Genomic DNA, 13,618 nt, shown 5'->3' with positions numbered 1-13,618 from the left:
ACAATTGTGACTTTTATTGTAATTCTGACATTATAACTCAGAATTACGGCTTTTATCTCATAATTCTGAATTTATTAACTTGAAATTGGTACTTTTATGTCAGAATTCACACCTTAAAACTCAGAATAACAACTTTTATCTCATAATTCTGGTTTTATAACTGAGTTTATCTCATAATTCTGACTTTATAACACAAAATCGTAAATTTATAACACAATTGCAGCTTATCTTAGAATTGTGACTTTTTAACTGGGACTTGTATCTCATAATTTTGACTTTATAAAACAACATTTCTAATTTTATCTCAAAATTCTGACTTCATAATGCAGAATTGTGACTATTATCTCATAATTGGGATTTAGTACCCAGAATTGTGACTTTTATAGTATAATTCATGTTTATACCATAGAATTATGACTTTTATCTCAGAATTTAGTATTATTTTGCTGTTTGTTCAAATATCTATTTAAATGAGCTGAATCAACAGGAGTTAATTATTTTGGAACAACTTAATTGTTTTACATTCAATCCACTCAAGTTTGCAAAAACAATTAAGATAACTTAATCGACTTTATAACTCAGAATTGGCTTTATAACTTCTGACTTTATAACTCAGAATTGCAACTTTTATCTCAGAATGCATTATACCAAAAAGTCACAATAACCATTTTATTTCTGTATTCATTGGCTGAAATAGGCCTCCATAGCTAGGTGAAAGAAGTTATGATAAAAGATTTATCAGCCGAAAATGCGGCTATATTCCAGCGCTCTCTCCCTGCGCTCAGCCCTTCAGCAAATGCATCAGAAACACAGAAGTGTCTGCTTGACATGACAGAAAAGGATATCATGAGGTGAGCAGAGACGCGGAGCAGCATTTCCATACATTTCTCACAGGGCAGCTGTCAAACGCATCAAATCTGGCATTAAAGAGTGCTGACGGACTCCAGATGAGCTGCAGAAAATACACACGCACACAAATCTCTGAGGCCTGAGCAATCATCTGCGCTATTTTGTTGAGCAAAATAGACTAAGCAACATTTTGCATGGAGCATCATACTGTATCACTGCCATCTTCATGAATCCTCTTATAATCTCTCTCTGCTTTTAAAAGAAATTATATACATATATATATATATATATATATATATATATATATATATATATATATATATATATATATATATATATTAATTAATATATTATATATATATATATATATATATATATATATATATATTAATTAATATATTATATATATATATATATATATATATATATATATATATATATATATATATATATATATATATTAATTAATATATTATATATATATATATATATATATATATATATATATATATATATTAATTAATATATATATATATATATATATATATTAATTAATATATTATATATATATATATATATATATATATATATTTATATATATATATATTAATTAATATATTATATATATATATATAATTTAATTAATATATATATTAATTAAATATATATATATATTAACCAATTGTGTTTAATTTTGAACTATTTGCATATTATTTAAACAAATACACTGTAAAAAATTATTTGACACTTTTCTCAAAAAACAGAAGAAACTTGTAATAAAAAATAGTCAACTAATCGCTTTAACAGTAACAGGTTTACTCACTTTATTAAAGTAAAGTCAACTAATCGCTTTAACAGCAACAGATCTACTCACTTTATTAAAGTAAAGTCAACTAATCGCTTTAACAGCAGCAGGTTTGCTCACTTTATTAAAGTAAAGTCAACTAATCGCTTTAACAGCAACAGGTTTACTCACTTTATTAAAGTAAAGTCAACTAATCGCTTTAACAGTAACAGGTTTACTCACTTTATTAAAGTAAAGTCAACTAATCGCTTTAACAGCAGCAGGTTTACTCACTTTATTAAAGTAAAGTCAACTAATCGCTTTAACAGCAGCAGGTTTACTCACTTTATTAAAGTAAAGTCAACTAATCGCTTTAACAGTAACAGGTTTACTCACTTTATTAAAGTAAAGTCAACTAATCGCTTTAACAGCAGCAGGTTTGCTCACTTTATTAAAGTAAAGTCAACTAATCGCTTTAACAGCAACAGGTTTACTCACTTTATTAAAGTAAAGTCAACTAATCGCTTTAACAGTAACAGGTTTACTCACTTTATTAAAGTAAAGTCAACTAATCGCTTTAACAGCAGCAGGTTTACTCACTTTATTAAAGTAAAGTCAACTAATCGCTTTAACAGTAACAGGTTTACTCACTTTATTAAAGTAAAGTCAACTAATCGCTTTAACAGCAGCAGGTTTACTCACTTTATTAAAGTAAAGTCAACTAATCGCTTTAACAGCAGCAGGTTTACTCACTTTATTAAAGTAAAGTCAATTAATCGCTTTAACAGCAACAGATCTACTCACTTTATTAAAGTAAAGTCAACTAATCGCTTTAACAGCAGCAGGTTTACTCACTTTATTAAAGTAAAGTCAACTAATCGCTTTAACAGCAGCAGGTTTACTCACTTTATTAAAGTAAAGTCAATTAATCGCTTTAACAGCAGCAGGTTTACTCACTTTATTAAAGTAAAGTCAACTAATCGCTTTAACAGCAGCAGGTTTACTCACTTTATTAAAGTAAAGTCAATTAATCGCTTTAACAGCAACAGATCTACTCACTTTATTAAAGTAAAGTCAACTAATCGCTTTAACAGCAACAGATCTACTCACTTTATTAAAGTAAAGTCAACTAATCGCTTTAACAGCAGCAGCTTTACTCACTTTATTAAAGTCAACTAATCGCTTTAACAGCAGCAGGTTTACTCACTTTATTAAAGTAAAGTCAACTAATTGCTTTAACAGCAGCAGATTTACTCACTTTATTAAAGTAAAGTCAACTAATCGCTTTAACAGTAACAGGTTTACTCACTTTATTAAAGTAAAGTCAACTAATCGCTTTAACAGTAACAGGTTTACTCACTTTATTAAAGTAAAGTCAACTAATCGCTTTAACAGCAACAGGTTTACTCACTTTATTAAAGTAAAGTCAACTAATCGCTTTAACAGTAACAGGTTTACTCACTTTATTAAAGTAAAGTCAACTAATCGCTTTAACAGCAGCAGGTTTACTCACTTTATTAAAGTAAAGTCAACTAATCGCTTTAACAGCAACAGGTTTACTCACTTTATTAAAGTAAAGTCAACTAATCGCTTTAACAGCAGCAGGTTTACTCACTTTATTAAAGTAAAGTCAACTAATCGCTTTAACAGTAACAGGTTTACTCACTGATCAAATACCACTAAAACTAAAATGAAAATTATATTAAAATAAAAATATATATTTTTACAAATATAATTTAAAACATAAAATTTGGCAATAGTGCATTTAATGTATTTATTATTGGAGTTTAAATCTATTAAGGTTTCCAATTCTGCATCAATTTGACCAGAAATATATTAAACAATAAATAATACTTTAAAAAATATATTACTTTGAAATAGGTATTTTATTTGCTAACAGAATTCAAAATATTATTTATTTCTGTTATTCAAAGCAGATCTTTTCCATTATTTGTCATATGTATTATTATTATTATTATTCATATTATCATGTTATTAGTAGTTGTAAGTTGTCTTATTGTGGGTAGTGTAGTTGTAGTTTGTGGAGTCTGCGATCAAACGTGCAAATGGTTTTAGCGACTCCTTCCACGTTCACATGCCTAAAGAAAGTGCATCCATCAAATAGAGTTTAATCTCTGGAACAAAGATGAATCTTGTGGCAGTGAATGAGATCTTTGACTCTGCGAGGCTGGGATGGAAATGAGAGCGTGTTTTCTGGGGCCGCGGAGCCGTACCTCTCTCTTTGTGCTGCTGTTCCTGGACTCTCCAGGGAAGATGGATGTCTTTTCAACCCTTACATCTGACTTGTCAACATAAATCATGGAGAACTGGGCCAAACAGGGGCCATTGGCATCAAACTGATGGGAAAAAATTTACTCACGGCTTGACTGTGAAGTGGACTCATTAGGACACGTTTAACTCCTGATGATAAGCTGAGATTGAGACATATGCGCGGTGTCATGCATGCGTGTGACATATTAATGTGCCTCCAATAGGAAACATGTCAAGCGCTTTTGTAATTACTTTCTTTCGGAGCTCATAGCAGGTATCCTTCAAAATTACTCATGCAAAAAATGAGTGAAGCAGTCTGAACTATCTAAGAGCAGTCTAAGCCAGCTAAGACCATTTTGAACCAGCTAAAACTGGTCTTAACCAACCAGTTTAAACCAACTAAGTCTAAACCGGCTAAGAACAGTCAAAACCAGCCAAGACCAGTTTAAACTATCTAGGAACAGTCTAAACCAGCTAAGACCTGGTTAAACCACCTAATACCAGTCTAAACCAGCTAAGAAAAGGCTAGACCAGTTAAGACCAGTTTAAACTATCTAAGAACAGTCTAAACCAGCTAATACCAATTTAAACCCCCTAATACCAGTCTAAACCAGCAAAGAAAAGTTTAAACCAGCTAAGACCAGTTTAACCCATCTCAGAACAGTCTAAACCAACCAAGACCAGTTTAAAATATCCAAAAACAGCCTAAACCACCTATGATCAGTTTAAACCATCTATGAATTGTCCAAACCAGCTAGTTAAGAATACTCTTAACCAGCTAAGAACAGTCTAAACTAGTTTAAACAAAACAAAAAAACAATAGTTTAGACCAGTTTAAACCAGCTATGGTCACTCTAAGCCAACTAAATCCAGTTTAAGTCAACTAAGAACAGTCTAAACCATCTTAAATCAGTGTAAACCATCTAAGAACGGTTTATACGAGCTAAGAACAGTCTAAACCATCTAAGAACAGTCTAAACTAGCTTTGAACAGTCTAAACCAACTAGAACCAGTCTAAACCAGGTAAGAACAGTTTAAATTAGATGAGAATAGTCTAAACCAGCTAATATCAGTTTAAACCATCTAAGAACAGTCTAAACCAGCTAAGAACGGTCTAAACCAACTAGTACCAGTTTAAACTATCTAAGAATAGTCTAAACCAGCTAAGAACAGTCTAAACCAGATAATAACAGTCTAAACCAGTTTAAAAATAATCTAAACCAGTTTAAACAAAACAAACCAAAAGAAAAACATTAGTTTTGACCAGTTTAAACCAGCAAAGGCCACTCTAAACGACCTAAAACCAGTTTAAACCAACTAAGAACAGTCTAAGTCAAATAAGACCAGTTTAAACCAACTAAGAGCAGTTTACAAACATCTAAACAGTCTAAGTCAACTAAGACCGTGTAACCCAGGATCACTTTAAACCTGCTAAGACCCAGTTAAACCAGCTAAGACCAGTCTAAACCAGCTAAGACCACTAGTCTAAGCTAGTTTAAACCAAAGAAGCTACAACCAGCAAACTGTAGCAGGTGGGTCAGCGTTTCTCTATAGAGCCAGGCATACTGTAGATTATAAAATGCTGATGTGGAGAGGAAACTGACAGAATCTGTTTTTTTTTTGTTTGTTTTTTACAGATTTTTCATATCAATTAGTGTTAATTAGTGTTTTCAATCAAATGCAATAAAATATGTTGTTTTTGCTAAATCATTAAAAAACAAAGAGCTCAAGCTCGTTTCTGCTCAAGGTTTTCAGGCCCTGATTCTCTCCTCCTCGTCCTTGCTCGTCTGACTGCATTTTTTTCTTTTCCTTTTTTTTTCTTTTCCCCAAAAAGCGAAATCAAAGCAGGGATTTAGAGGTTTTTTTCAGGGGAGCGCGCACTCTCTCCTCCTCCAAGCTGCAGAGCGCGATAAAGAGCGCCGGATTCTTCACGGTCACGCGCAGCGCGGCTGAACACCGCCGCCTGATGGACAGAGCGCGCTACTGCACTGAACACACTTAGCTGTATGTGTGTGTGCGCGTGTTTTTGTGACATATAAGGACACAGATGTGTATAATTTCATGGGTATGATACAAGTATTACAAAACGATTGAATTATGATGACATTGCTGCTGTCCTATTTTTTTAAGATGCATTTAAATCATTCAATATGAGAGGTTTTATTCCAGACTTTTCTCTAAGGGGTCAGGTTGGTGTAGGGTTTGGGTAGGGCAATAGTAAATACAGTATAAAACAATGGAAACCTATGTAATGTCCCCACAATTTACTAAAACAAAATCTGTGTGTGTGTCTCTCTCTCTTTCTCTCTCTCTCTGTGCGTGTGTGCGTGTGTGCGTGCGTGTGTGTATTATCACAACAGTAGTCTACAAATGTCATCTGCACGGGCATGTATGTGTATGTGCATGTATGCGTGCATGCATTTATGTGTGTGTGTGTGTGTGTGCATGCATGCATTTGCATGTGTGTGTATGTGTGTGTGCATATTCACAATAGTAGCCTACAAATGTCATCCTCACAGGCGTGTGTGTGTGTGTGTGTGTGTGTGTGTGTGTGTGTGTGTGTGTGTGTGTGTGTGTGTGTGTGTGTGTGTGTGTGTGTGTGTGTGTTTTTGTGTGTGTGTGTGTGTGTGTGTGTGTGTGTGTGTGTGTGTGTGTGTGTGTGTGTGTGTGTGTGTGCGCGTTTGTGTGTGTATGTGTGTGGTATCTGCAATGACAGGCCGGCGGAGGGTTTCAGGAAGCTGCTGATAATTTTAGATTCCCCAGAAAAGCTCAGAGCAAAGACAGAGTGGAGCGGACAGGCATGAATGGAGGAGGAACAGCTCTAAAATAATGACCTCAGCTTCTCTCAGACACGGCCCTCCGTCCACTGCTGTAAAACAACACAGTACAAACACTCACATCACTGTAATTAAGGTGTTATTCTCAGCCATTGTACTTTACTAAGGATTTTTAAAAATGTGTGCTTTTGGTTTTTACTTGAGTACATTTTTTTGTGCTGTATCGGTGTTCTTATTGGGCTTTTTTCCTTTTACTTTATTTTTAATCTAGTCTGCAGTGATTGGCTGAGAGGGATAATCATTCCATTCCGTCCAGTCAAATCACACAGAAAAATCCCATCAGACTGACCTCAAGACATAAACGCTTTATAACTGCAGCAGCGACTGAGAGACGATTTTCATGATGAAGATGCACTGCCTAAACCATCTAAGTACAGTCTAAAACAGCGAAGAACAGTTTAATCCAGGTAAGAACCGTCTAAAACAGATAAGATCAGTTTAAATGATCTAAGAACAGTCTAAACCATAAGGACAGTCTAAACCAGATAAGAACAGTGTAAACCAGCTAAGATTAGTTTAAACCATCTAAGTACAGTCTAAAACAGCGAAGAACAGTTTAATCCAGGTAAGAACCGTCTAAAACAGATAAGATCAGTTTAAATGATCTAAGAACAGTCTAAACCATAAGGACAGTCTAAACCATCTAAGAACAGTCTAAACCATCAAGAGACAGTCTAAACCAACTAAGATCAGTTTAAACCATCTAAGAAAAGTCTAAACCAACTAAGACCAGTTTAAACCATTTAAGAACAGTCTAAACCAGATAAGAACAGTGTAAACCAGCTAAGATTAGTTTAAACCATCTAAGTACAGTCTAAAACAGCGAAGAACAGTTTAATCCAGGTAAGAACCGTCTAAAACAGATAAGATCCGTTTAAATGATCTAAGAACAGTTTAAACCATAAGGACAGTCTAAACCATCAAGAGACAGTCTAAACAAACTAAGATCAGTTTAAACCATCTAAGAAAAGTCTAAACCAACTAAGACCAGTTTAAACCATTTAAGAACAGTCTAAACCAGATAAGAACAGTGTAAACCAGCTAAGATTAGTTTAAACCATCTAAGTACAGTCTAAACCAGCTAAGATCTGTCTAAAAAATTAAAAAACAGTCTAAACCAACTAAGAACAGTTTAAACCATCTAAGAATGGTCTAAACCAACTAAGAACAGACTAACCCATCTAAGATCAGTCTAAACCATCTAAGAATACTCTAAACCAGATAAGAAAAGTCTAAACAAACTAGGATCAGTTTAAACCATCTTAGGATAGTCTAAACCATCTAAGATCTGTCTAAACCATCTAAGGACAGACTTAACCATGTAAGATCAGTCTAAACCTTCTAAGAACAGTCTAGACCAGTGGTGTCAAACTCAATTCCTGGAGGGCCGAAGCCCTGCACAGTTTAGTTCCAACCCTGCTCCAACACACCTACCTGTAGGTTTCAAACAAGCCTGAAGGACTCAATTAGTTTGATCAGGTGTGTTTAATTAGGGTTGGAACTAAACTGTGCAGAGCTGCGGCCCTCCAGGAACTGAGTTTGACACCTGTGTTCTAGACCATCTAAGATCAGTCTAAACCTTCTAAGAACAGTCTAGACCATCTGAGAACAGCAGCATATGCTTTACACAGCAGATGCCCTTCCAACCACAACCTAGTATTGGGAAACACTCATGCACATTCACAGTCACACACACTCATACACTATGGCCAATTTAGTCAATCAATTCCCCTATAGTGCATGTTTTTGCCCTTGTAGGTGAAACCGGAGCACTCAGAAGAAACCCACTTGAACACCGGGAGAACATGCAAACTCCACACAGAAATGCTACTGACTCAGTTGGGGCTCGAACCAGCAACCTTCTTGCTGTGACGTGATTGTGCTACCCACTGCACCACCGTGCTGCTCTAGAACATTTATTTTTTTATTTTTTTATTTTTTTTATTTATTTATTTATTTATTTATTTATTTATTTATTTATTTATTTATTTATTGTCAAGTAATGGCACTCTTAGTTGAGTCTGCTTTACCAGCACTGCCTCAGTCCTGCAGCAGACAGATTTTTTCCTGGGTCACGCTTGTTTTCTGTGTTCGCCCGGAGCGCATCAGCGTGTGGACGGCCTGAGTCACGCTCACATCTCATTATTACAATACCGCTAAAGAGCTCTCCAAACATCATTAGCGCTGTTTATCACGCATAAGGTCAAGCAACATCTCCAGAACCGGAAACACAGGCTCTGCCAAATCCAAAATAGAGCCATTTGAGCTTCATTAAAGCCGCGGTTCAGCCGGGGAGAAACACACTGATTCATTCATTCAGTTTTACTATTATTATTATCGCGCCACATTTCAAAGCTGGCTAATTGTGTTTTGCATGTTCAGTCGTTTGAAATTGACGTCGAAAAGTCTTCGCTCATTACGACGCAAAGCGACAGCTCCATATTGCTTTTAAATCTGCCTCGCAGTTATGCTGAATTATAATTTTCATGCTCGGAGATGAAGTGAAATGATGTGCAGTCGGTTATGTAAGATAAAGAGGAAGTGCGTCTTGAGCTCTGACACGCGATGCACGTTACCACAGATTTATTCATATCAGCTGTCGGGACTCATTTTTATTCCTGACACAGACAGCGAAGCTAGCTGGATTATTGGAAACGGCATGCTGAGGGGAGAGTTTTATTGGAAAAGATCTGTGTTCGTGGAGGAATCTTCTACATGTAGCACTGTAAATAGACATCAGTGCATGGACAGTTTCTGTGTTTTGTGTTTACTTGTGGGGGTGAATTGCATTATGGGATGTTGATCTCTGCTCTGTCCACTTCTGATGTCAAAAATTCAACTCTACAGTGACCTTTATTGACATTTTAGTAGTCTTAAATAATATAATCAGGGCTTTACATTAACTTTTTTAATCACCGGCCAGGGCGACGCAGTGGCGCAGTGGGTAGCACGTTCGCCTCACAGCAAAAAGGTCGCTGGGTTGCTGGTTCGATCCTCGGCTCAGTTGGTGTTTCTGTGTGGAGTTTGCATGTTCTCCCTGCCTTCGCGTGGGTTTCCTCCGGGTGCTCCGGTTTCCCCCACAGTCCAAACACATGCGGTACAGGTGAATTGGGTAGGCTAAATTGACCGTAGTGTATGAGTGTGTGTGTATGTGTGGATGTTTCCCAGAGATGGGTTGCGGCTGGAAGGGCATCCGCTGCGTAAAAAGTTGCTGGATAAGTTGGCGGTTCATTCTGCTGTGGCGACCCTGAATTAATAAAGGGACTAAGCCGACAAGAAAATGAATGAATGAATGAATCACCGGCCACTGTGGCTACTAGTTTTCCAATGTTACTAGCCAATCTGCATTTTCACCAGCCACAATTTTGTTGTTGGGAAAATATATTTTATATGCATAAATTTGGCGTTGACATGCTAAAATTACTTGATTTAAATTGTGTGTTATGTCCACATCCCTCCTCATTTATTTCACTTCTTGTGTGTCGAGTATGAGCTTGCTTAATGAGCATGAGCAAATGGGTCATGGTTTCACAGTGTTATTGCAGTTAGTTTTTATTTCACATGACTTTTTTTAGAGCTCAAAATTAACGATGTACCAAATTTATCTCTATAACCACATGAAACAATAATTATTTCTTAGCCACAACTTTTTCATGTGTCAAAACAAGCAAAATATAGCTGTATACTATACTTTTTATTTAACAAAACATTTATTATAAAAGAAAGGAAAGCAATTGACTTTTAAAAAATAACTATTGTCATGTATCAAAAATATGCACAGTAATCTGTCCTGGATAAAAATCTCTCAGATCACCAGTAACTGCAAATAAATGGAGAGTTCATCTCCCATTAAAGCAATTTTGTAAAAAAAAAAAAAAAAAAAAAAAGGTAATTAAACCATTTTAACAAAAATAAAAGCAAATAAAACCGTCAGCAAATGAAAGCAGGTGAAACAGTGTGTGATAATGAAAGAATGATCACATGCACACGGTTAACTTTAGGCCATTTAATAATCTGTTAAAAGTGAAAGCAACCGGTGCTGCTTACAAAAAGACACAGTTTGAGCTCTTGAAAGCATCAGGACTGTGGATGCATGTTCATCACTATTTGTCTTGTTTATTTGAAAGAGAAACGATGACAGTTGCGTTTCCAGAACCTTTTCCAGACACGGTTGCTTCACGATTCGGGAGCGCGCACGCGTTAAGCAGTCGCATGCACGCGTTTTAAGCAGTCGCGCGCTTCACATCAGCTGTTAGCGCGAGTGATCATCATCCTCTCATTCGGTATTCACTTGCTTTCTTCTACTCGCGTGAACACAATTATTTTACTTCTCGATTCTAAGATCACATTTGCACGCATTTTGGGTCATCCTTATATTGTCGAACCCTGCTTTTAGGAAAACTACAATTTAAAAATTATTTTCAACCAGCCAAAGCGGCTAGTGGGATTGTCTGTCTAACCCGCCAAAGCTGAAATCTACCCGCATTTGGCGGGTTGGTGGATGTTAATGTAAAGCCCTGAATATAATGTACTCTCTGAGAAATAAAGGTACGCAAGCTGTCAATGGTGTAGTATCTTTTCAAAAGGCGCACATTTGTACTAAAGGGGTCTATATAGGTACTTCAAAACTATATATTAGTACCTAAACATTTTTTAAGGAACACTTTTGTACTTTTTAGTTACTAATGTGTACCCTTGAGGTGTTAATATGGACGAAAAGCTCACATACACTGTAAAAAATAAATCCGTAAAATTTACAGTAAAAAAACGGCGGCTGTGGTTGCCAGTACTGTACCGTTACAAACACGGTACAAACCGTAAAAGTAATTTCTCATTTTCACGGTAAACTATCGTATTTCATTAAGTTATAAATATGTCTGTATTTAAATTACCCACATCTACACATGTTTTGATACACAGCTAAACATGTTAGCACACCCATATGCAGGAGGTGATGAGGAAGTTACATAATGAAGCAAAGCTCATCACAATCAACTTTAACCACAAGCAGGAAAGTTTATTAATATATAGAAGGTGCTCAGTGTCATTCACACAGCTACTAAACACCACACGCATAAAATTAAATTCATGAAATAAACATTGTTTATCAACATTACATGTAACATAAATCTCTAATGTACATAACTGATGGGGAAACAGCTAAATAGTAATGTCAACAAAAACTATTAAAATGCATGACTGTAGTGCTGTCCCCAGGGACGGACTGGGACAAAAATTCAGCCCTGGCACTATAGCCACACCAGCCCACATTACCATACGTACTGTTTGTTTGACGTTTTTGCCAGATTTTGATTATGTCCGCGTAACCTTTGATTGAGTCGACCCCTCTCGAAACTATCACCGATTGGGCCAAATGCTTATCATTTACTATTACTATTACTATTATTACCATCATCAATGTCATCATGATATTCACATGTTGCACGAGATAAAAGCTGCATGTAAAAACACATATAAAAAATTATAATAAAATAAAAAATAAAAATAAAAAACTGACCGGCCCACATTTTAAAAAATGGTTCGGCCCTTCTGGCATTTGTTAGAATTGCCAGATGACCAGTCCGCCCCTGGCTGTCCCATTTCTTAGGGGTAAATTTTGAAGCCCTTCCCCTTAACCCTCGGTTGTAAGGGCCAAGGGGAAGGGTGATGGGTAGGGGTACAAAATAGAATTAAGTTTGGGCCCTAGCCCTTAGCCCTTCCCCTTACCCCTACAACTCGTTTTGCGCATTCACGTCAAGGGGTAGGGTGTTCCAATTCTCTTACGCTTAAAGGCATAGGACTAAGAGAAAGGAGTGAATACCCCTTCGAACAAAGATTTTTCAGGAGCACACTTAAAACCAAAGGTGAAGAAAATGTCCCAGAAAACACCAGCCACAACGGCAGGATGCTCTCGGAAGTTGGAAGATCCACAAATTAGCATTTGTTGTCATTATTAAGAATTCTTACTACAAACAAACACGTTTTAATAGATTTTTAACCGCGTTTGTGCTTTAAAAAATGCTAATAGAATAGAAAGCTAAATTTCGCAGTCTATAATCCATAATATTAACTCCTGTATAGCAGTCCCACAACATGGGTGAATTAGTGGTTCATGTTGAAGACCTTCCCCACCCATACTTTTTTTCAATGGCCAAGAGGAAGGGGTACAAAAATAGAATTGGGATTGGACCAAAGTCTATCTGGCAATTGGAGAATTCTCAGAATTGTAATGTTTTTGATAAACCTTAGGCTTACTGAGATGCGTTTTCAGCCACCTTTGCTGAAATATTGCTCCGTTTTCAGTGTATATTGTGTGGTTTGTAATGTTTTGTCTGATTTTTGCACTAATGGACCTAGTGTCCGGATTAAAAACAATATAAGCATAGTGACAGATGTAGAACAGCAGTGTGTGTGTGTGTTGTCAGTGCTGGTCAGGTGTGCATGTGTGCTTCAGTGTGAGTGTGTGCTTGATGCTTCTGTCAGTCTATGTCGCTCCTGATCTAAATCTAATCCTCTTAGTCTATGCTGACGTTATCTTCAGCAGCTCAAACACTCTAATGGCTGATGGACAGACGGCTGCTTCTCACTCAGGTCTGCGTGTTTATGCTAATGAGATGAAGAGATGGGCACTAGTGGGCGGGGCTTTCCCCCTCTGATGACACGTACAAAGGGAGAATGTCAATCACAGTGTTTCTGCAGACTGCGTTCATCAAGTCTGATTATAAAAATGAATCCATTTGTACTATTAGAAGCTGGAGATATTCACACACTGCTGCCTGTGTTTAACCCTCTTATAAACGTGATGTGTCTGTAATAGGTGGCCTTTGAATGCAATCTTTCAGAGGTGTGTGTGGTGCTCTGCTGCTCCACATGGCAG

General features: G+C 36.3%; 1 long non-coding RNA gene across 4 annotated transcripts in view; it reads left to right on the top strand.

Moving 5' to 3' along the window:
• Window positions 1–13,618, top strand: part of LOC147841612 (uncharacterized) — a 63,751-nt gene that overhangs the window by 48,484 nt on the left and 1,649 nt on the right. For 2 of the 4 annotated variants that reach the window (XR_015502224.1, XR_015502223.1), the window contains exons 3-4: window positions 6,621–6,775; window positions 6,953–7,148. This is a non-coding gene — a long non-coding RNA (uncharacterized LOC147841612). Of the gene's footprint in view, window positions 1–6,264; window positions 6,294–6,620; window positions 6,818–6,952; window positions 7,149–13,618 lie in introns of those variants that run through there. The other 2 variants (XR_015502222.1, XR_015502226.1) reach the window with 2 other exon arrangements.

This window comes from Danio rerio, chromosome 11, assembly GCF_052040795.2.
Source record: "Danio rerio strain M-AB ecotype USA chromosome 11, GRCz13ab, whole genome shotgun sequence".
Taxonomy (NCBI): domain Eukaryota; kingdom Metazoa; phylum Chordata; class Actinopteri; order Cypriniformes; family Danionidae; genus Danio; species Danio rerio.
This window is presented reverse-complemented; position numbering and strand designations above follow the sequence as displayed.